Source organism: Thermobia domestica, chromosome 5 (genome assembly GCF_964235325.1).
Source record: "Thermobia domestica chromosome 5, izTheDome1.hap1.1, whole genome shotgun sequence".
NCBI lineage: Eukaryota > Metazoa > Arthropoda > Insecta > Zygentoma > Lepismatidae > Thermobia > Thermobia domestica.
Genome location: NC_137458.1, coordinates 244,998,296 through 245,021,330, shown reverse-complemented (window position 1 = coordinate 245,021,330; position 23,035 = coordinate 244,998,296). Strand labels below are relative to the sequence as shown.

Below are 23,035 nucleotides of genomic sequence, written 5' to 3'. Positions count from 1 at the left end.
CAATTGAGTCAAATCTCTTCCCTTTTAATGACAATGTTAATTTAGGAAAGAAGTAGAAGTCGGCCGGAGCCAAATCTTGGGAATACGGGGCTTGCGGAAACACAATAATATTGAATTTGGCCATAAATTCCTGGATCGAGAACGCACAATGCACTGGTGCATTGTCGTGGTGGGGAATCCAATACCGTACTTTTCTCTCCAGATGGCAAGCTTTTTCCGACGCACATTTTCGCGCATACGATGAAGAACACTTTTGTAGCATCCCTGGTTGTCTGTCTGGACAAATTCATGATGGACGATACCTTTAGAATCGAAAAAACCCACCAATATTGTCTTCACATTCGACCGACTTTGTCGCGCTTTCTTTGGTCTTGGTGAATTTGGGCTGTTCCAGTGAGAAGAGTACCCATAGACCCATGATTCATTATTTGTTATCACCCTAATCAAGACATATGAGTCAATTTCGGCTCGATTAAACAGTTCTTTGGACACTTGAAGTCTGTGTTGTCTCTGCTCGTGTGACAACACTTTTGGAATAAATTTCGCGGACACTAAACGCATGTTCAAATCATCAGTTAAAATTGACTGCACCGCATAGAAATTTAAATTCAGGTCTTCAGCCTTCTCTCTAATTGTAAGTCTACGGTTCAAGCTCACTAAATCGCCAATGTTTTCGTTAGTTATTGATGTTGAAGGCCGGCCAGACCTGGAGTCATCCTCTACTGATTCGCGGCCATCTTTGAATCTGTGAAACCAGATAAACACGTTTGATCGGATCAGACATTTGTCTCCAAAAGCTGTTTTTAAGAGTTCGTAAGTTTCCGAAGCAGATTTCCCAGTTTTAAACAAAATTTCACACAAACGCGTTGTTCCAATTTTTCATTCATTTTGCGCACTTAAAAATCCGCCAACACACACACACAAACGCCCGTACTCAACTGGTTGCTATGCCGTACTGAATAAAGATATCTCGGTGCATGTTTCAACATGTCTCAAGGACATGCCAAGCCACCCCTTCCATGCTAACGGGTGATTATATCTACTCCCCCCTGTACAGTGTTGCCAACTGTCTTAAAACTTTCCAATCACTCCACGTATACAAGACATGTATAACAATAGAGAAAGAAGTTTTTTAATGATCAATGCAAAACGCATGCAGAGCGTATTAATAACTCCACTAAAATTTAAAGCTGCGATACTATTTTTTTAAGTGTAAAACGATTTTATACAATTTGGAGTGTTGCTACAGCCCTAGCTCTGAAGTGTGCTGAAAAATAGTACCAAATTGAAAGAAAAAGAGCAGAATTCATTATTTTATACTTGTGTAATACTAGTGGCTCTATAACACGACACTAAAAGAGGTGAAGTTTTAGAACACTCCCCTCCCGCTCTTCCAAGAGTCCAAATCAAGAAAGTGTTCTTTTTAAAAACGTACAAGTAGAAGGACCTCTAACAACCGTGAAAATAGATGAAACTTTTCTCGTACGTAGAAAGTATAATAGACGCCGCAAATTAAAAGGGAAAACAGTTATCATCTTCAGTATGTATTGTAAGAAATCCAAACGCGCCTCCATTTCAAAGTGACCTATAAACCAAAACGGTGTTATGGCCATATTATGAAAGAATGTGCTTTTCACTTTAAGATTTCAAGCTAAAATTTTCTACCATACTGTGTACTTCTCGTCTCCTTCACGCGCGGCGCGGATGCGCCCATCTAGCGTCTGTTTTCCGGTACAGCTCGAATTACGAATTTTCCACACATAGTTCGTAGCGTTATGCGGTGCAACGTCACAGAATTAATGTTCAATCGCATTTTTTGAGTCCGTTGAGATGTACAGTGTGAGTAACGTGAGATGTATGAAAAGTTTTACTGACACTTTCGAAAATGTGACAAATATTTGTTAAATAGTGCTGAATTGGGTAGAATTGTACAACTTCTTTACAAAAGGGGGCTGAAAATGCCAGCGTGGTACCAACGGGCCAATTAATGACAAAAAGGACTGAATTTGGTACAATTGTACCCGGGCCGATTAATGACAAAAAGGGCTGAATTTGGTACAATTGTTCCAAGTGTGTCAACACTATTATTTTCTTGCTACTCTTGAGATAAATAGTGTAAATGAATGTAGGTACTGAGAAGGAACAAACCAACTAAGAGAAGGAACATAGAGATTCACGTTCGATGAAAGAAGGAATTAAGAAAATTGTGCTGAGGAGTACAATGAAATTTGAAATCACAGGCTGATATTCGCTAATCAGAACAACGCGAATTTGGACAGAGACAGAGCTGACGTAATATTTTCATCCCGTTCTTTCTTTCAGTCTCTCTCTCTCTCTCTTGTGACCGTAGAGTACTCAGGAAGAAAAAAACTAATTTTTCGCATGATCGATGTACGTACTTGAACAGAAGCTAGGAACAGGAGAGAGAAAAAAGTGATAGTATCGTTTATCACTGGAGTAATGACCCGATTAAATAAATAAATAAATAAATGTAAAACGAAACAAATGTATTATGCGCCTTGAAGCAGAAAGAAGAATCTAATGACTAAAATTGAACAGAGATGGTGTGGCGGTTACCACTGTATACCCTCGACAAGTGGTTCCCAACCGATATGTCGTGACACACTGGTGCGTCACATAGTCCCTAAAGAGTTCCGCGAAATTTTAAAATTTAAAAAAATCATGAATAATTTAATAATAATTAGTTTAAATTGAGATAGACTGTACTAGTCAACACCTGCAGCGGAAGCGATAATGTTTAGTGCTATATAGATTTATTCTAAAAACTAATTGCTTTCACTTTATTATTATTATTATTATTATTATTATTATTATTATTATTATTATTATTATTATTATTATTATTATTATTTGTAACAAAAATAGCAAACAGTTTGTCGTGATGTCCTGTACCTTCTGTAAAGTATGTATTCAGTAAAAAAGGTTGAGAACTACTGTCCTCGACTACAGCCGTGGCTATAGATAAGAATACCTTCCATTATACATACTTGTTCCCTTTTTTATTTTTTTATTTTTAGCAGAATAGATTTATTTCTTATGCTACATATTTTAGTAAGTAAAATAGCATTTTTAGTAACAAATACACTGCTGCTCAATAAATTACAGAAATCTGGCTCAGTGGCTCAGTGATAGAGCGTTCACCTCTGGCGCTTGGGGTTCCGGGTTCGATCCCAGCTCCCGCCAAGTGAACTTTGTGGTGGACAGACACCGTGCTCGTACTTTTTTCTCGGGGTCCTCCCGTTTCTTCCCACTTTCTTCATTCCACGATTTCATTCATTTCTCATAATCACCGTCTCCTTTAGCCTAACCGGCATAATCGTGGAACGTAAAACTCAAAGATTTCATTTTTTTCTGTAGTTCCAAATTCAGTAGACAAATACATTATGATGTTGCAAGAGTAAATCGATTATACTTACCACAATATATGATGTGCAACGATCTCGGGAGACTAGCAGAACACACGCACTGCTCAGTGTCACGAGGAATAAACTTGGAAGTTTATAAGTGATGCAAGATAGTGGGGAACAATGTGGAGAACACGCTTGATATCCTCCTTTTTGTCGCAAGCAATTCAGTTTGTTGATTTGAAGTTCATTCAACGTCCCTTACAACACCGAAGCTGTGTGAGACGAGAACCTACAGTATAACGTTTGATCAGAGCTATATGAGTTTCCATCAGTATCAAGCCCGGGCCTTTCGCGTCAAAGGCGCGCAAAGCCACAAGATAGTTTATCGCAAGCAATTTGGTTTCACCATATTGCCAACACTGTTTACAAAGCGAGTTTCTCCAAAGGCATTTCATAATGACGATGCATTGAATATTTCAATAATATATCCAGATAAAACCATAACAAAACATATTGTAAGGCCTTTGCAGAGGAACTATTCACATATAATCATCGATCCCTGTCCTTAAGCGTTCCAGAACCAGGTTCCTCCTATCCATCTAAGAAATTCCATAAATCTTCCAAATCCCATCGCATTAATTATAAAAATAACGTCATCTGTTAGAGCCTGCCCATTTTTGGCGACTAGTGCTCTCAACGGGTCGGGTCGGGTCGGGTCGGGTTGAAGACCGACCCGACACGACCCGACTGACCCGAACCGTGATCCGACCTGATTGACCTGACCCGACAACCCGACCCGAGCTGACCCGGTTGACCCGACCCGAATAACATGACCCGACAACCCGACCCGAGTTGACCCGACTGACCCGACCCGAGTTGACCAGACCCGATCCGTTTGAGAGCACTATGGTCACGACACTGGGTGAACGCCAAAATGCACTCCCATTGGGAATTAAACCCGGACCACGTGTACCGAAGTCTTACACGTTAACCACTAGCTAGATCAAGCGGGGAATTTGTATATGCATCTTAATGAATATTTGGCACTTTTGAGGTTTGGTTATTGCTTTTTATAACTGATACCAATGTCCGACGTGGGAGAAATTTATTTTTTTCTTGCTTTAGTTCTATGTGACGAAATTTTTATTCAAGGTCAGTGTTCTCACCTGCTTGGACGGCAGGGGGTCTTCTCGGAAGGCAGTAGCAAGAGTCTCTTGGCGGAGACAAAAGGATATCGTTTAACTACAATGATAAGGGTTGAGGAAACAGGAGAACACCTGTGATTTTTTCCAACCATTCAACTTTCATTCCAAAATAGGTTCTTATGATTCCGGGACCCGTGCCACTTTGATTTTTTTTCTCGGTAATTAAAACGTATTTTACAGTATATATAGTTGCACGTAAGAAGATACATAATATGAATTTTATAATTTAAAATTTAAAAATACAGTACGATATTTAATTATAAAGTACTAATTTTATTTCATCACTTTCAGCAACAAATGAAATTCAAACAATTCGCTCCCTGGGTCTTGGTCATCAATACTGCGTCTTATTCTTTGTCTTGCAGTCAAGTCTTGGTCCTGCATTTCGTAGTCTTGGTGGACTTTCATGCTATACAAGAGCCAAGAATGCTCGCCTCAACGGTACAAATGAAGACCAAGTGTGATTTTGATTATGGTCTTTCATACTATACGGAAAGCAAGAAAATATGCTCATCGCTACTTGGTGATCACCAAAACAAGGCCAAGAGCAAGATTACTATGCAATTCGTCTTGCATATCCAATCTTTATCTTGTTCTTGTATCGATGTTCTTGGGCTTGGTGAAATAAAATGAAATATTCAGTTTAAGGTCCCTCGATTCTGCACCGAGGCTAAGGGATACGGTGACCTTGAGAAATGAATGAAATGGTGTAATGAAGAAAGTGAGAGGAAACAGGAGAACCCCGAGAAAACCCACTACACGGCGTTTCTCTACCACAAAGCCTACTTAGCACAAGCTGGGATCGAACCATGGACACCATGCACCAGAGATGAATTCTCTACCACTGAGCCACCGCAGCCCTGCTTGGGCTTGGTCGTCCATATCAAATCTTTCTTTTGGCCTCGCTTAAACAACTTCTAGTTTTGTTCTAAATCCAGACTCCATATTGGCGTAGATATTAATATTACAGTCGATTGGTAAAATCAATATTCCACATTTACTAATTAAAGCACACACAAGTACAAAAATAAGCATTTACCACAAAAACAATAGCTGCAAGTGTTCAAAATAGATTTATGGCTTCTATAAAATCAATTGAAAATTGCTATTTTTAATTAGGCAGCTATCTAGTGAAAAACAACAGGTTTCGACTCCAGCCGAGTTTAAGCTCAACCTAAACTCAGTTGATCAAAGTGAACTGACCAGACTGACCCGACCCGAGCTGACCCGATTGACCCGACCCGACAACCCGACCCAACAACCCGACCCGAATGACCCGACCCGACAACCCGACCCGAGCTGACCCGACCCGAGTAGCCTGACCCGACAACCCGACCCGAACTGACCCGACCCGAGTTGATCTGACCCTACCGTTTGAGAGCACTATTGGCGACAGAAAGAAACACAATAAATACACCGTATTTTGCCATGAGCATATGCTTATCTTTATGCACTCCAAAACTTAAGCAACATTTTCTAATTAAAAAACTTGACAGTATAAATTGTTTGGCAAATACGAAATAACACAATGTTTCCATATTTACCCTCTTTACGAATACAACACCTAAACTATATTTCTTTCTTCTACTACTATAACTATAAGAATAAAATTTCTTATGATTCTGAATGTAAATTCAGTGCTACTAGTAAATATAATTTTTAGTTTGTAACTGTTCAAATTCATGTAAGTAGTGAAAATATAAAAATCAAAACTTGGAGGTGCCGGGCAGGGTGCGAATTGGCGGGGGGGATGCCAGGGATTTCCCCCCTGACAAAAATCTTTCCCACCCTGGAGAAGAAAAATTTTATCCCTGGCAGGGATAACTTTTTCCCCCTCTGGAGTATTTTTAAATGGACTTAAAGATAAGATAGAAAAAGGGAACAATTCTTACTTTGCGTAGCTAACCTAAATATTACTTGAGTGAAAATTTATGAAAGATCTCACATCTGAACTGTTTTGTACTTGTTAGTATATATATATATATATATATATATATATATATATATATATATATATATATATATATATATATATATATATATATATATATATATGCGTGTGTGTGTGGGAGGACTGGGTGCGCATATGGGTGAAATTCATCCCCCCCTGGGAAAATTTTTCAATTCGCACACTGGTGCCGGGGTTCGAACCCGGGACCTTCTACATGCGAAGCAGACACTCTACCACTGAGTTACACCCCCAACATAAGTACACCTTACCAAACCTTTCATAATTTGGTAATAAGAATCTTTGTAATCACTAATACGCCATAGGAGTTGGTTGGGTTCTGTTCTCGACATGAAATGGGTAAATTAAAGACTTACCCAAATTTTAGTGTAAATTTTACAATCTATGTAGCAGCCTGACATACACGACCCATTTCGACACTGCCTTTCGCTCCACTATATGATAGTGGAAATAGTCCATCCGGCTCCACATACGCTTACAACATCAAAAACAACCACTTTCTTAACTTTTACTATTCCTCTTACCTGACTTTCACTCATTCTTCCTCACAAACTTAAATAAAATCTCCAATTGATCCGGTAAATTTCTTATAATTAGTCCGCTGATACAGCACTTAACTCATCTTTTTTGTACAGCATCCCTTATCGACAAACCATTGTTAATATTACACGAATATTTAAATTAATGATATTTTTATTATTCTGTAATGGATACGGTAAGTAGCAAAATATTATATAAGTGGTAGTAGAAGGACCTCAATAGCTATTTTTCCCTAATAGAGCTATAACAATTATTGATTATACTATATAAGGCTTAAGTTTAGGGTTGCCCCTCCAGTTTCAAACCTACAAAAGAGCAGTAAAAACATTAAAACGTGCGCTTTCACGATACAGATCCATAATATAAGTAGTAAGAGAAGTTGGAGTAGCATTTTGAACGAGCTAGAAGCCCTGCAGATGTTGGTTGGGTTTTGTTCTTGACATAAAATGGGTATGCTGCTGAATCATCGAAACCTCCCGCGTCTTGCAAATAGTAGCCTACCCACTTCCACATAACTTTTCTCATATTAAACATAATTTAACTGCCAAACTTGCACATCTAAACATCACATAAGAACTCCAAATAATCATTTCTTACCTCATTTCTCCTGTAAATTTCCCTAATTTTCTCAGGCTAATTTTCCTATAAAAAGACGGAGGGGCAACTCTATATTTAACCTGTCTATAATGTGACTCAGCTTTGGTGCAGGGTATCCACAAATGGAATATACATTTGTAGCTTTCTTACAAAACTGAACTGCCATACAGAACAAATAAACAAATAAAGTATACCATATAGCAGAAGTGGAAATTTTGTACACCATTCTTAGTATGGATCCAAATATGCACCATTGGTTACTCGTAGGATGTTGAAGCCGTAGTTTACTTCCACCTAGTAGGCTGAAGAACTCAGATATATCTACCAATCGAAGACTGTATTATGCTCTCTTGGAGGTCACTAATAGAAGTCACCTTTGTTTTGTAGAGAATAGTGTCATCATTTCCTCTCCGTTATCATGGTAATCACCATTATTTTCCTCTACATAAATACATGAAGTGCATTGCTAAGTTTAGCATAATCAAGAACAATGGAGTAAAATTATTCACATTTGTAGAATATTTTGAAGATAAAGTAAAGTTGTGGGAAAAGCTACAGATTAAGAATTAGGGTTACTATCTAGAAAATTAAAAGTAAAATCAAGTAATTAACCAAGAAAGGGTACCATCTGCGGGATTTATTTCTATAGCCGCACATTCTAAGTAGAGTCATAAGGTAGAAATAGCATAAAGTAGCACTAGCGCCATTAGCTTGTAGTCCCCCGAAAGGAAAAGCAATAATACATAATATAAACTAGGAAAAGCAATAATACACCATGTAAACTGTACAGGCTAACGTGCACATTGACTAGCTATCGACACAAAGAAGATAGTGGAAATATAATTTATTTATTTATTTATTTAATATATACAACACAACAGGCTTTATGCACAATTAGAGTGTTGTGTACATACAGTAAATGTTACATATATAAATTTCTTAATTATTTCACCAGAAAATTTCTTGTTTCATATATGATCTGAACCTGTTTCCTGAAAGACTAAATACATCCACTTTATCAAGCTTGTTTACAATGTCATTGTATAATATACATAGCCTCCACATAGGGGATTTATATAATGTATTACTTCTGATTTTCGCTTATAATATTTGTTTTATAAAAAGGGAAAAATCAATATGTACGTTTAGATTAATGCTAATTCTTTTGACGGATTTACATTAAAATAAACTAGGCTTGTACCCATTTCTGTGCTGGGAATATTCTTTCTGGACCAATTTTTGATTAGTGAATTTGTACCCACATAAGTACCTGGACCCCAAGTAATGGAATTATAACAGTCAGGAGTCCAGGTACTTATGTAGGTGACTGTACCACATTTACATTAGAAGCCGAGATGTAGTTTGTAGACAGGTAGCTCAACCGGAACGGAAATGACATTTTCTACAAAAGTGTATTTTAATTTTTTTTCTCTTTTTTTCGCTCTCCAATTTTTGCGTCCCCAAATCTTTTACCCCTAAGCGGAAAAGCGGCCCTGGTTTAAAATGTAGATTTCATTGAGCTGTGTCCAATGGCACCACGTTTCATTTCTGGAACCGACCGTTTCAAGGTCAAATTGTACGTCAGAAATAAAAAGTGGAACCATTTAGGCAATGCACAGCAGTGACTGACTGGGATGAAATGAGTGTCATTCGATTCGTAGTCACACGTACAATAATAACTGATATTCCATTTTCAAAAAAAATATCACCAAAAATTAACAAAAATCTGGATTTTTGGATCTTGGATTTTCGTTAATTTTCCGGAACAAAATTGAATTTTCGGGGAGATAGCAGATCAATTATAATTATTCATGTAGCGTGGAAACGAATCGAATGACACCCATTTTGTCCCAGTCAGTCACTGGTCCGAATTGCCCAAATGGTCCCATATTTTATTTTTGACCCTAATTTGACCTTGATACGGTCGGTTCCAGAAATGAAAAGCGATGCCATTGGACACAGCTAATCGAAATCTACATTTTAAACCCAAAAAAGTTGAAAAATAATAGGCCACAGTAACTCCCTCTTTACGTAGTTCTTTCATCAGGAAATGTATTTCTAATACCTTATAAATTATTTCTTGTTGGAGGGGTCACATTGCTGGATGCATTCGATGTAGTTGTTCTCTATGAAGACTTAATCGTGAGGAACATTAATATAGCGTTGAGACATATACCATAAAAACAGCAGTTCAAAAATCACAAACCAAGTTGTGCTAGGTACGGTTTCCACTAAAAATCATCAATGCTATGTAACCAAGCCAAGGTAAGGGTGGAGCAGATTGGACCGTGCTTCATTGCAGGTGCATCTGTAGAGAAGAGGCGCATCAGCGACAGTGGGTATACGCATAAACAAGGTAATTGCGAACAAAAAAAGAAGAAAAAAAGAAAAACTTACTATCGCATATAAGAAGAAATTAAGAAGTTACCTTGCCTTCACATAAACTTTTAAGTTAATAAAGGCTTTTTAAATGGAATATTACGTGGTTACAAGCATACAGTTTGCGTTTGGTTCTGTAACATTAATACGTACACGATAAGTTTCTAATATATTTTCATTAAGTGTACATTGGTGTTGTGAAAAAAGATACATATTACTTTCGTAAACTTTACAAATTTATGTGAACTTTAAATAGGACAGCACCTTAAAGTGTTCGAGTAGAAGGAATCTGCATGTACACTTTTCCAAAATATAATTGCATGCCAGAATTTTTCTAAGTTCCTTCTTCTAAGTTTGGCAACAACACATTCTGAGTGAGAGGAGGGGAAGAAATGAAAAAAGAAACAAGGCTTATGAACACAGCTCACATTTTGCTGTTTGAAATTCTCAGTTCCTCTTTTGTTACTTCTAATAACGATACTTCTAATACAAAACAGTACCTTAGCATTAATGGAGCAAACTTTTTTCTTTTTTAAAAAAGAAAACACACACACTTCTCAACGAAAAACAAAGATCGTCATAAAAACAAGGGTAGTTTAAGAGTTCGTTGTCTATCAATGCAACTGAAGGAGAGTTCTCTAGTTGTTCTCATAGCCATGCGTGTTAAGTAGTTTATTCTTGTGTTGATACAATACATTTTAACCTGGTTCAAATCCCACTCGATGCATTTATTTTTTTTTTATTTTGTAATTTTTCAGTCATTCTTGCGGTACATTTTTATAGTATATGTATTACACGGAGGTGATGGACAACTTTCTTATTTATCCAAAAATAAGTGTACAGGCGTAGAATCTTTCCTATATATCCCAATGTGAGTCCCCCTTAGTGCAAATAACTTCTTGCATCGATCCATAACATTTTCGAAAGCCTGCAAATAAATCCAGAGATGTAGTGTTCAGGAAGTCAGTATCAGATCTAATACCTCCTTCATCACTACCAGAACGCAATTCGTATTATTATTATTAAAAACTAACTAATTCTATGGCTTATGGAACCCAAAGGTTCAATGCCACGTTCACAAAAGCTCGCCACTGACTTCTATCCTTAGCATATTGGATCCAGTTTCTACTTTGTTTTCCAAACTCTGCGAGATTTATCTTAATATCCCATCTGCCCCTAGGTCTTCCTAATTTTCGTTTTCCGATTGGTCTCCCGGTCAAGACTTTGAAAGTGTTTTTACTTTCTTCCATTCTAGCTACATGACCTGCCCACCTAAGCCTCCTAGACTTGACGATCCTAACAATGTTGGATAAACCGTATAAATTATGTAGTTCCTCGTTATGAAGTTTCCGCCATTCCCCATTCCCGTTCCTCTTGGGTCCGAATATTCGTATTCCGAATATTATGATGGTGATTATTATTATTATTATACATGTCTTTGGCGTGGGAGACCCGGGTTCGATTCCCGGATTTAGGTCTTGTGGTTCCGGGTCTACGTTAAGCTGTAAGTTCACTTCTCATATAACCTCGCTGCTGAAAGAGGAGCTAAACGCAAAATCTAATATACTATTATTATTATTATACGCATCTTTGGCATGGAAAAAACGAGTTCGATTGCCGGCGGGTGCTCATGTAGTTCGGGTCCTACGTTAAGCTGTAGGTTTACTTCTTATATAGTCTCACTGCTGAAAGAGGCGCTAAACTCAAAACCTATTATTATTATTATTATTATTATTATTATTATTATTATTATTATTATTATTATTATTATTATTATTATTATTATTATTATTATTATTATAAGTAGGAAATAGAAAAAAAGTTTTAGGTAGACATTTTATTTCTTCTCAGTATGGACTTTATTGTTGTCTTGGTGTATCAGAAATATTTTAGATAGGTTATCACGACAATCTCACCTTTTTTTTCACTTAAAAGTCTTAATAGCTCTCAATAGTATCACCGCTCGCTTGAGTCAATTGCATTGCAGAAGAATGCACTTAGTTACGTAATACCTTGGCCATCACCTTACTCGGAACATTCACACTTAGTATTTTACGAGAGGAGATGAGATGTGTTCTCTACTGTTTTTAAATCGGTTTTGTCTCAGGTTCAAAATAGTGGATGTAAGCCGCACATTGAATTATGATAGCATTAAAAAAAAAAAAATGGTTGTATCTTTTTTTTTAAGATAAATGATGTGCTGAAAAGTGAGATATCTTTCACATTTTCCTATAGAAAAGCTTGTCTCAAGAGAAATCAAAGTGAGTTGAGGCCATGTTCCCAAGTACAATTAACATCATCTGACATAATTAATACAATTAAACGTTCTAAATATTGGTAATAACTGTTGTACTGTCTCTAAATGTAGTAGCAACATTCCTTGCCTATCAGCTCGAATGGAATTTTTTAGAAGTGTTACCATGTGTCAAAATCCATTCCAATAACAAGCCATTTCATTTCTTTTCATGCATCTGAGACAAAAGCTAAAGCTTCTGACAAAAGTCAGAAATTAAATCACTCAGCTTTTGATGTTCTTGTAAGGCTTGTTCCTATTGTGCACTTATCTAAGAGGATTTTTGCTTCTTTTTTTAGTTTTTGAAACTGTCCAAATTTCTAGAAAAATTACTTCCATTGCATACGTTCAATAACATCTACTACCATTAAAAATGCTTTTAACGGGTAATTGTAGTTGTTACATTTTAGAATTGATGACATTAAGTTGACATTGAATACCCTTCTCTGTAAAAGCATATTCAGTTCCATGTCCTGACAAATACTTTCCAACGCATTTCATAACAATTTTGGACATATGGAACTATCCTAATATCTTTAAATTCTTCAGGGCTCAGAAGTTTTATAGTTACAGCAATATTATAGATTCCTTCATCCAGTGGCGACTGGTGCTTTGAATTTTGGGTGGTGCACAATAGATGACCGCTCCTTTTTCATTATTATTATTATTAATATAAATAATAATCGTTTAATAATAATAATAATATAAATAATAATTATTATTATTATATTAATAATAATAATAATAATAATGGCAGTGGCGTATTCACGATTTTGTTTCGGGGGGACTTTGTCTGAAAATGTGAAAATTCTGCAAGATATTTCATATACTTTACTATAGTAAGTAAGATTTCGGTGTGCTTAAGCCCGGAAGCCGCCCTAAATATGCCACTGATAGTTATTATAAATAATAATAATAGCGATTTCTTCATGGTATGCTTCAAGGATGCAATGGAGAAGCTCATTTTGTATGATTTTTGACGTACTCTTGAAAATTATTGCGCTTTCTAAATGACTCTTGAGAGCGCTGTCAAGTTCTGCACTGAAATTAATTAATCTACGAAAAACACCTCGATTTGAAGACGAGTCTGTTTTTCATCATGTCCTCTTAAAGCCAATTCGAAGGTGCAACAAAACCAAATGCAATTGATGATTATATTGAGCACGTATCTGTTTTGCGTCACTTTTTGATTGTGATTCTCAATGGACCGCCTATAACCCGCATTTAGTTGAGCAGCAGTATTCACGTTTCCCAACACAGTGAGATCAGAACGTGTCTTATATGACCTGACGATATATATATTTTTTTTTTCGTGCAGATGCTGGATATCCGCACCTTTTTTTACTCCATGCATCTTCCTCCGCCCCGAACAACAAACAGGGAAAACACAACAAAGCATTTTTAATTTCACATTCACATAACCACTTATGCTGTTCGTACCTTTTTAGATTAAACTTCCTTGTGAATGTGAAATTAAGTTTCTGACTTCTAATTACACTAGTTAACAAAGATTTTGTTACATAAGAGGAAATACCTGTTCTTAAAGGAACTTTTTGCGCTGAATTCGAATATGCACTCGGTTTTTCTCCATCACGTACGATTTTCCCGTAACAGAGGGATTTTCGGGAACATCCCTCAAAAATTTCCCTTTTCGTTTATTTTACACCCCAAGATCTTGTCCCCTTGCATATACTAACATAGAAATTATACCTAAGTATACTTTGATTCATATTTAACAAACCCTCCAAGTTTCGTAATAATCGCTTTATTCTTTCTAGAGAAATAAATATGTTTGTATGTATACTGTGTGTACTGTTTATTGCACCTTATAGTAATGCTTTCAGATCTCTTAAGTTGAGGTAAAACGTTTTGCTTTATTACCACAAACACATATATAAAATATAATACAATATAATTTACAAGTGTGACAATTTACAATAAACAATAATACAAATGTACCAAAAGGTCATGAAAAGACAATCAAAACTATCACAATATATGAAACTTCCATTGGGTTACAAAAACGTACACTACTTCCTTCTTTTGTAAGAAATGTTGCATTCTCTAACAAGACCCCAACAATAGTCCCCCATCATTGAAGGATCCCATCGTCCCTGGTACCTTTTCTCCATTGCCATTATATCTTGGTGGAATCTTTCCCCCTGTTCGTCGCTGAGAGCACCTAGGTTAGCAGGAAAGAAGCTGAGGTGGGAGTGCAAAAAGTGGATTTTTAAAGACATCCTACAACCCAACTCTTTGTATTTCTGTATCATGTCCTGTACGATTTCTGTGTAACTCTCAGCTTTGTTATTGCCCAGAAAGTTGCGCACAACACACTTAAATGCTGTCCAGGCAGCTAGCTCAGCACTGTTTAACTTGCTGTCAAAGCTATCATCAAGCATTAATTTCCTAATTTGGGGACCAATAAATACTCCCGCTGAAATCTTAGCATCACTCAGGTTAGGGAACTTATCTCGCAAATACTTGAAACCTTCACCAGATGTGTCCATGGCTTTGACAAAGTTTTTCATAAGTCCTAACTTGATATGAAGTGGCGGTAGTAATATCTTATTAGCATCTACCAAAGGAGCGTATTTGACGTTGCATTCTCCAGGTACGTAATTCACTCTAGGTTCCCATTCCTTCACTTCATAATGTTTGTCATCAGCTTCTTTCTTTCTTTTACATTCTGTTACATTTGATAACAAATATTGATAACCATTTCATGAACAAAACGAAAAAACTTGGAGAATTGTATATATATGTATTAAGATATACATATACTGTACGTTTAAAAAAATATACGTTGGAAGTACATTCTATTTTTATACACATTTCTGATTTACAGAGAGCAATACAAGTGTGTTGTTGACTATTGTAAATATTCATTTTTATGTCTGTGTTTGTAGTAATAAAGCAAATCGTTTTTACCCCAACTCAGGAGATCTGAAAGCATTACTATCAGGTGCAATAAACAGTGCACACAGTATACATACAAATATATTTATTTCTCTAGAAAGAACAAAGCGATTTTTACGAAACTTTTAGGGTTTATTAAATATAAATCAGGGTATGCTTAGGTATAATTTCTATGTAAGGGGACAGGAGCTAGGGGAATAAAATATCTGAAAAAGGGAAATTTTTGAGGGAATTTCCCGAAAATCCCTCTGTTACGGGAAAACTGTACGTGATGGAGAGAAACCGAGTGCATATTCGAATTCAGCGCAAAAAGTTCCTTTAAGATGAGGTGATTTTTCTCATGTAACAAACAAAAAGTTTAAATTTGTTAACTAGTGTTATTTGCGTTATATTGAGAGTCAGAATCGGTCTTCCGATATCTTTCACAAGTAGGCTTGCTTCTGAAGTTCTTTCCGAAAACGATTAATTCAACAGAGATGTTACAGAATTCATTGATACTGCATTGCTAGTTCACGTATATTAGGGACAGACACGTAATTATGCAATTACAGCAACAATATTCCAATGAACAACAAAGACCGGCACACACACACACACACACACACATATAAACACACAACACAACAAAGTCTGCTACCCGCTTTAAAATCTCACCCCTTCCCCAATTAACGCCCTTTTTCTAAAAACTGCCCTCTAATTTTCTCATTCACCCACGCACAAATGAAAAGGAAAACATTGTATCTATGCTGCCAAATTTCTACTTATTCAGATACGAGTCTATTAAATATCGACACCCTCAATTTGTCTTCACTCTTCACGGGGTTGCCTTTACTGTCTTCATAGCTGCCTTGACGTTACTTGGTTTACATAACCAATAGTTATGACCACTTGGCAATCTCGCTTTTAGGCAAGGCGCAAGTTTTCTCTCTCTCTGTCTCTCTTTCTCTGTAGCGACTTGGTTACGGTACGCAACATTGTCACAAAGGAACAGACTATTCCCTTCAGGCGAGAACCGTGTCAACCAGTACTGCAGGGGGAGGGACGGTGGTGAAATTCCAGTTCCAAAGCGTTATGTTTTGGAAAGGCTGTTTTTGTTTGGTAGATTTGTTTGCAAAAGATGTGCAAGCACATGGATCCTTACGAGTCAGTGCATGGCGTGATAACCCTCCTCTTACTGCGCGACCCCCGCAATGGCCCAGAAGCTGTTAAAGCTGGACAGTTTGGCAAACTATCAAGCAGAAAGCAACTAGCCAGCCCCGTTTCAAACGCACTTGTTTAAGAAAAGATGATGTTGACAATAAAATGAAAAGTGATTTAGCACAATTAAAAAATGAAAATATTGGAAGGAGGTTTGTACAAACATGCAAACATTAAGAGGAACCGCCACTGCCTTCATCATAAAGAGTTGCTAGTGCTTCTTGACGAAGCTGTTTCCTTATATCTTGGAAATTATTCATAGCCATGGGCGGCGATTAGGGGGGGCAAAGGGGGGCAGTTGCCCCCCACTTTTCTGAAATGGCCTATTAATGTATATAGTTTCAACCAGGGAAATTTGAATATTAACAATGATATACAAATATTCAGATCATGTCTTGCCCCCCCACTTTTAATGTCCAATCGCCGCCACTGTTCATAGCTGTATATACAGCTGCCTCGTTTGTTGCATCATATGGAATAATTTGAATAAATCCTACTCTTGTCTCTGGAACGTTGGCAGAAGATAAAAGTATAACAACATTGAAGCTATTCCATGTAGGTACAATAGAATGATACTTGTCCTCGTTATGAGGCAAGGCTCGGCACAAACTGATAACTTTCTCTTTGCTATTAAGTTGCTCTCTTCATATGATGTTCGCAGGTATTCTGGAAATTTCATTGTTTCTGGGAGATGTAATACCCTTTAAAGATGGTGATAATTTCTAAGGATTTGACATGGTAAGTGCATTGGCATTCTCTTGTTTTTATTGTCTAAATTCATGGATGAAACACTTGGCTTTGTTTTAAGAGTCGTTGACGTATCTCGAAAGAGCAAAATGACAATGTTGTGTGTTCCATGTAATCCCGGTAAAGTAACATAATCATGATCAAAATTATCAAAATTTCATACTTCGTATTTCATATTTCATACGACATTTCTCTTCATATTCATAGAGAATATGATTGTTCAAATTAAGATATCTGAAGCAGACGTTCTGCATTAACCTCAAAATTCGCAGTACTGGAAAATGTTGATTATTGTGAATGTATCTGTGAACTATATTATACGTTATATGTTAAATTTCCTCCATATATGACGATACAACGTCTATAGTCGAAGTTGAATTATATGTGGAAGTGTTAGTTTCCGTTGCATAGTGGTAGTGGAGAACAGTATGGAAAGAGGAGGGTGCTCTATAAGCTTAATATTAAATGTGTTTCAATGGCAATATTTGTTTTCTGGTTTTTCTCTTACTTTGTATTACTCCGATCTGCATGATAGTTGCTTATGTTTTACATAAATACCTAAGTTAAACTCTGGATTATTTTTGTCGGCGTACGGTAAGCGTAGGTATTACCAGCAGCCCAAAAATTAAAAAAAAAAACATATTTTTTCCTAAATTTTAAGATTTCTTCTTCTTCTTCTTCTAAAATTTAGAAAGTATGAGCACAAATGCTGTATATCATTTGACTCTGTGTTCTATGTACTTTTAAACGATGTATTACTTATGACAATCGGATAATAAGAAGGGGCATAAGAGGCGCTAGAGTGCACGTCTGTGAACTTTGACGTGCCTCAATCAGCCATTTTCCAAAATGGCGGATTCTGAATTTATGCCCTGGACACAGAATGTCTACCTCATATTTTTTTTATTCAAATAAACATATTCAACATGTTCTCGATGAAAATGAAGAGAAATGTCGTCAACTATGAAATTCCTACAGAGGTATTGCTAGGGACTCGATTATAGAGCACTTACCCTGATTTTAAATGTCTTTAGTTTCATTCATACATTGAAGACTTATATGAGAGTAGGGATAGACTGTGTAGCCTAAATGTTGAAGTAGAAAATGAAGTAGGCGAGGATGATAAAGGATTTAGTATTCTTAGGGATGAATTTGAAAAGGCTATATCCGAGATTAGGAATGGGAAGGCAACCGGAATAGATAACATACCAATCGAATTCATTAAAAATATAGGAGACAAGGGAAAGAAAGAATTGTTCCGACTATGCAACGAAATATATGAAACAGGAGAATGGCCAAAAGACTTTCTGAAAACGATCATGATACCGATGGCTAAGAAATCGAACCCAAAGAGATGTGAGGATTATAGAACTATTAGTCTCATATCTCATGCAGCTAAAATTCTGCTCCGAATACTGAACAGAAGGTTATATGAAAGAACAAATAAAGAAGTTCAGGAGGAGCAGTTCGGGTTCAGAAGAGGCAAGGGCACAAGAGATGCAATTGGATTATTAAGGGCGATCGGTGAAAGATTTATAGAAAAAGGGAAAGAGGTGTATGTTATTTATTGATCTAGAAAAGGCTTTTGACCGCGTGAATTGGGAATTGTTGTTGGGACTTCTAAGGAAGATAGGGTTAGAATGGAAAGATAGAAGACTTATAAGAAACTTATACATGAACCAACAAGTAAGTGTTAGGATAGGGGAAGAACTGACGGAAGAGAGTGCAATTGGAAGGGGAGTTCGACAAGGATGCTGCCTCTCGCCAACACTATTTAATGTCTATCTAGAAGATATAGTGAAAAAGAGTTTACATGATGATGATGGTATTTCGGTAGGAGGTAGAATGATTAGATGCATAAGATTTGCAGATGATATGGCGCTTGTTGCAGAATCTGAAAAGAAAATCAATAAAATGTTAGAAAAAATTAGAAGGGGCTTTAAGGAATATGGGATGAAAATAAATGTTAGAAAGACAAAAGCCATGGTGATTGGAACGAAGGGGTCTGTGTCAAATATAAAAGTAGGAAGGGAGAAAGTAGAACAAGTGGATAGTTTTCGATATCTGGGTAGTATACTTAGTAATAACATGAAGTGCGAACGTGAAATAAAAGCAAGGATAGGAATGGCGAAAGAAGCCTTTAAGAAGAAGAGAAGTCTGTTTTGTGGGAACTTGAAGAAAGAGTTGAGAAAAAGACTCATAAAATGCTTCGTGTGGAGTGTTGTACTGTATGGGGCGGAAACGTGGACATTACGTAAAGGTGATGAAAATCGACTGGAAGGCTTCGAAATGTGGGTGTGGAGAAGAATGGAAAGAATTAGTTGGGTCGAGCACAAAACAAATGAGAGAGTGTTAGAAATGGTGGGTGAGAAAAGAACACTTTTAGATATTATTAGAAAGAGGAAGAGAAACTGGTTGGGACATTGCCTAAAAAGAGATTGTATCATGAGGGACGTCCTAGAGGGTATGGTGCCGGGAAAGAGAGGGAGGGGGCGAAGGAGACTACAATTAATGGATGATATAAAAACAGAAAGATCATACGCGAAGACGAAGAAGTTAGCGGAGGACCGTGGAACATGGAAGCTTCTCAGCTGCGGCAAATAACCTGCCAATAAAGGCAGAATACCTATGATGATGATGATGATAGTTTGATCCATCACCACGCAAGTTCGTAATGGATCTCACGGAGGTTTTCTAGGAATTTTTCCATTTCCTCTCGCATTATGATTTCACCATTTCTTTCGAAGGGACTAACAATTGGCGTAAAACTACAGATTTCATTTAACTTTCTCATTTACAATTTCAAATCGAATCATGAATCGTTTCATATGGCACAGCTATTCTTGATTTATTAATTTTTTAAAACATGAATCAAATCGTTATGGAATTTCCAGCAAATAATAGTAGTAATTATTATTTTATATAATATCGAGAAACCATATAACATGTCACGAATGGATGCACGATGTTAACCTAACAGAATAATTATAAGCAAAGATATTCAACAATTTGGCAAAAAGTCACACACCAAGAAACAAGTATAAAACAGTATCTGGTACTGAAAATACCTTACTGCAGTCTGTTTGTCGCTAACTACCTGAACAATAAGGAGCACAAGTTGTAGTGTAGGCCTACACTAAAAGAAGCAATTATGCGATCCTTGTTAAATTAGAGTAACCCCAAGAGGTCCCAGCTACAACGTTCTCAGAATTTGCCATCAGGCGATTTTGCTGCATATCTCAGTAACCCACAAGAGAAAATTTCCACTGTGTTATGTGAATGAATGTAGTACTTCAGGTTTTTTTAAAAAATAAATTCTTTCTCTTTCTCAACCCGGGCATGAGACCAGCAACGACGGAGTCAGAGAAATATTTATTAATAGACAATTATTAATAAAAGTTTGTACAAATTTAAAGAAACATCGATTTCTTTAGAACAAACTGAACTCAAGTTGGTCCAATAACATCACAGCCTTAAAGAAAAACAAATTGTATAGATGAGTATCTAGGCGACTATACGTGTCACACACATCTAGAGTTTCTTTCTTCTATAATTACATATACTCGCATAACATAAGCATTACCCTTACAGCTTTCGTAATCATTTAGTTTACTTGAGATTGTACGAAAAGTAAGCGTTAACAAGAAGAAAAGTATACGTATTTTGTTGTTTCAAATAGAATTTCGAAAATATTACATGAATACTACGGTAAAATGTTGAACACAATTTCCAAATGTGAGGTGTAGAGACAAATGGAAAAAGTTAGCTGAGCAGAATGGAAATTTAAATGTTACAACTTCGGTGTATGTTTTGGCATCTAGGCTTGTCACTTAATGTGGAATCAGAACAACTTCGTAATCCGTTTTTATGTATTTCTCAATTTCAGCATACAAAAATGTAGTCATGAAATATAAATGTCAACAAAATAGACAATAAAGTCATTGAGTCATTGAGTAATTTTTCGTTGTAATTAGTGTTGGCTAAGAAATTTATGTGTCATGTCGAAAACTAAACGAGAGTCAAAGCGAGAAATATTTCTTTAAAATTCGAAATGAGTCGAAAAACATGGCAATTCTCGTCCCGTTTTCAGGTAACAATTTAGACGAGACAAGACGGGAAATTTTACCAGTCTCATTCACCTAAGTATTATATATCAAATACTGTTTTAGTCTTACATGATTTATAGTATAGAAACTTTATACTGATAAAGCGATTATACGATCGCAATTAAGAGTACTTATCTACCTTTAAAGATACGCAAGTCATTACACAATGTACTACAATAAAAACCTTCGTGGACCTCTTGTGGTGCAGAAGGATTCTGATAATTTCCAGAGGAAATAAAAATCAGCATACATTTTGTACATAAAATTGCAACGAGACGGGGCGAGACAGCACTCTTCGAGAATTGATACGAGTCGAGACATTTTTAAAATTTACAAGGCAAAATGAGACGAGAAATAATTATATCCAATCTCGTCTCATTTATTATTATTATTATTATTATTATTGTTATTATTATTATTATTATTAGGTATTCTGTCTTTTGGCAGGTCCTAAGACTAATGAGTTTTATTTATTTATTTATTTATTTATTTTTAGGTTTAGGCCTGGAATTATTTCTACCACGTTTCTCGATCTTCATCGTTCTCTTTTAAGTCTCAATATTTTCTTCTACTGTTCAAATAATGGATCAGTTGTGTTCTTCTTCTTACTATTCCTCGCTTTCCTTCCATCTTTCCTTCTATGACGTTATGAAGAAGTCAATTTCCTCGCAAGATCTCATCTCATAGGCAACGCTAGTCCGGATAACCCGGATATAATTCCCTTATCGTGTTTATCTGTTCTTGTAAAGGAAGGTGCATATGACTTTGGGGCGGCTATCTACTCTCGGAGATCTAATTGGGGACCTATGAGTTAAGGTATTCTTTGAAAGAAATTGTATTATCAGGAACCAACAAAAAGGTATTGAGAAATGAAGGAAAGAAGAGGATAGGAAACTACAATTGATGGACGCTATTAATGTTGTTGACTCTTATGACAAGACGAATGAAAGCAGCTTGAAGGCTGTATGGCATGAAGTCATATTCATTTGTGGGAAATGCACCAGCGCACTAGAGAAAAAGTGTATAGTTATATAATATCGTTAATGCACAGTTAAAAGATTGAGATCCATTGACAGATGTTACCAAACCGAATAAAATGACATGCTTTAGGTAAATCTTATATGTTCTTTTTAAGATAAGTGTCAAAAACGATTTATTTGTGGAGTTAAAATATGTCATTCATTGTCAAAGATAACAGGCTTCAAGACGCTGTGTCTGAGTAGCAGAGAGCTCATCTCCTTTTTGTGGGCTATTTAGTTCGATCCTAGCTCCCGCCAAGTGGACTATATGCTGGGCAAACACATTGTGCGTGGTTTTCTTTGGATTTCTCCGTTTTCCTCAAACTTTCTTTATTCCATCATTCCATCTCATTATCACCGTTTCCCTTAGCCTCGGTGCATAATCGTAGAACTTTAAACTAAAACAGTCGTAATAGCACGCTACCTATTAAGGTGAAACTATCTTCCACATCGGAAATTTTGTTATGATACTATAGTAAGATTACAGAATAACCTTCAAATTATTATATCTAATTTAATTTTACATACCTCTTAATTCAGACAGAATATGCGTTCTTGCAAACCGATGTGACGTAATGGTCTATCATGAACATTGAACTTCACCCGTAATGATGAGTTACTGATGCCAACGTTGAAACATGAAATGGCAAGGACCATAATATATTTTAGAATTGAAAGCAGCAATGTGACTTCATT

The 23,035-nt window shown here is 36.4% G+C and overlaps 1 non-coding gene across 1 annotated transcript; it reads right to left on the bottom strand.

The window, feature by feature from the left end:
* Positions 1-6,703: 6,703 nt before the first annotated feature.
* TRNAA-CGC (transfer RNA alanine (anticodon CGC)) lies at positions 6,704-6,774 on the bottom strand. Its single transcript has one exon. It is a non-coding gene; the product is annotated as a tRNA-Ala (tRNA).
* Positions 6,775-23,035: the final 16,261 nt, after the last annotated feature.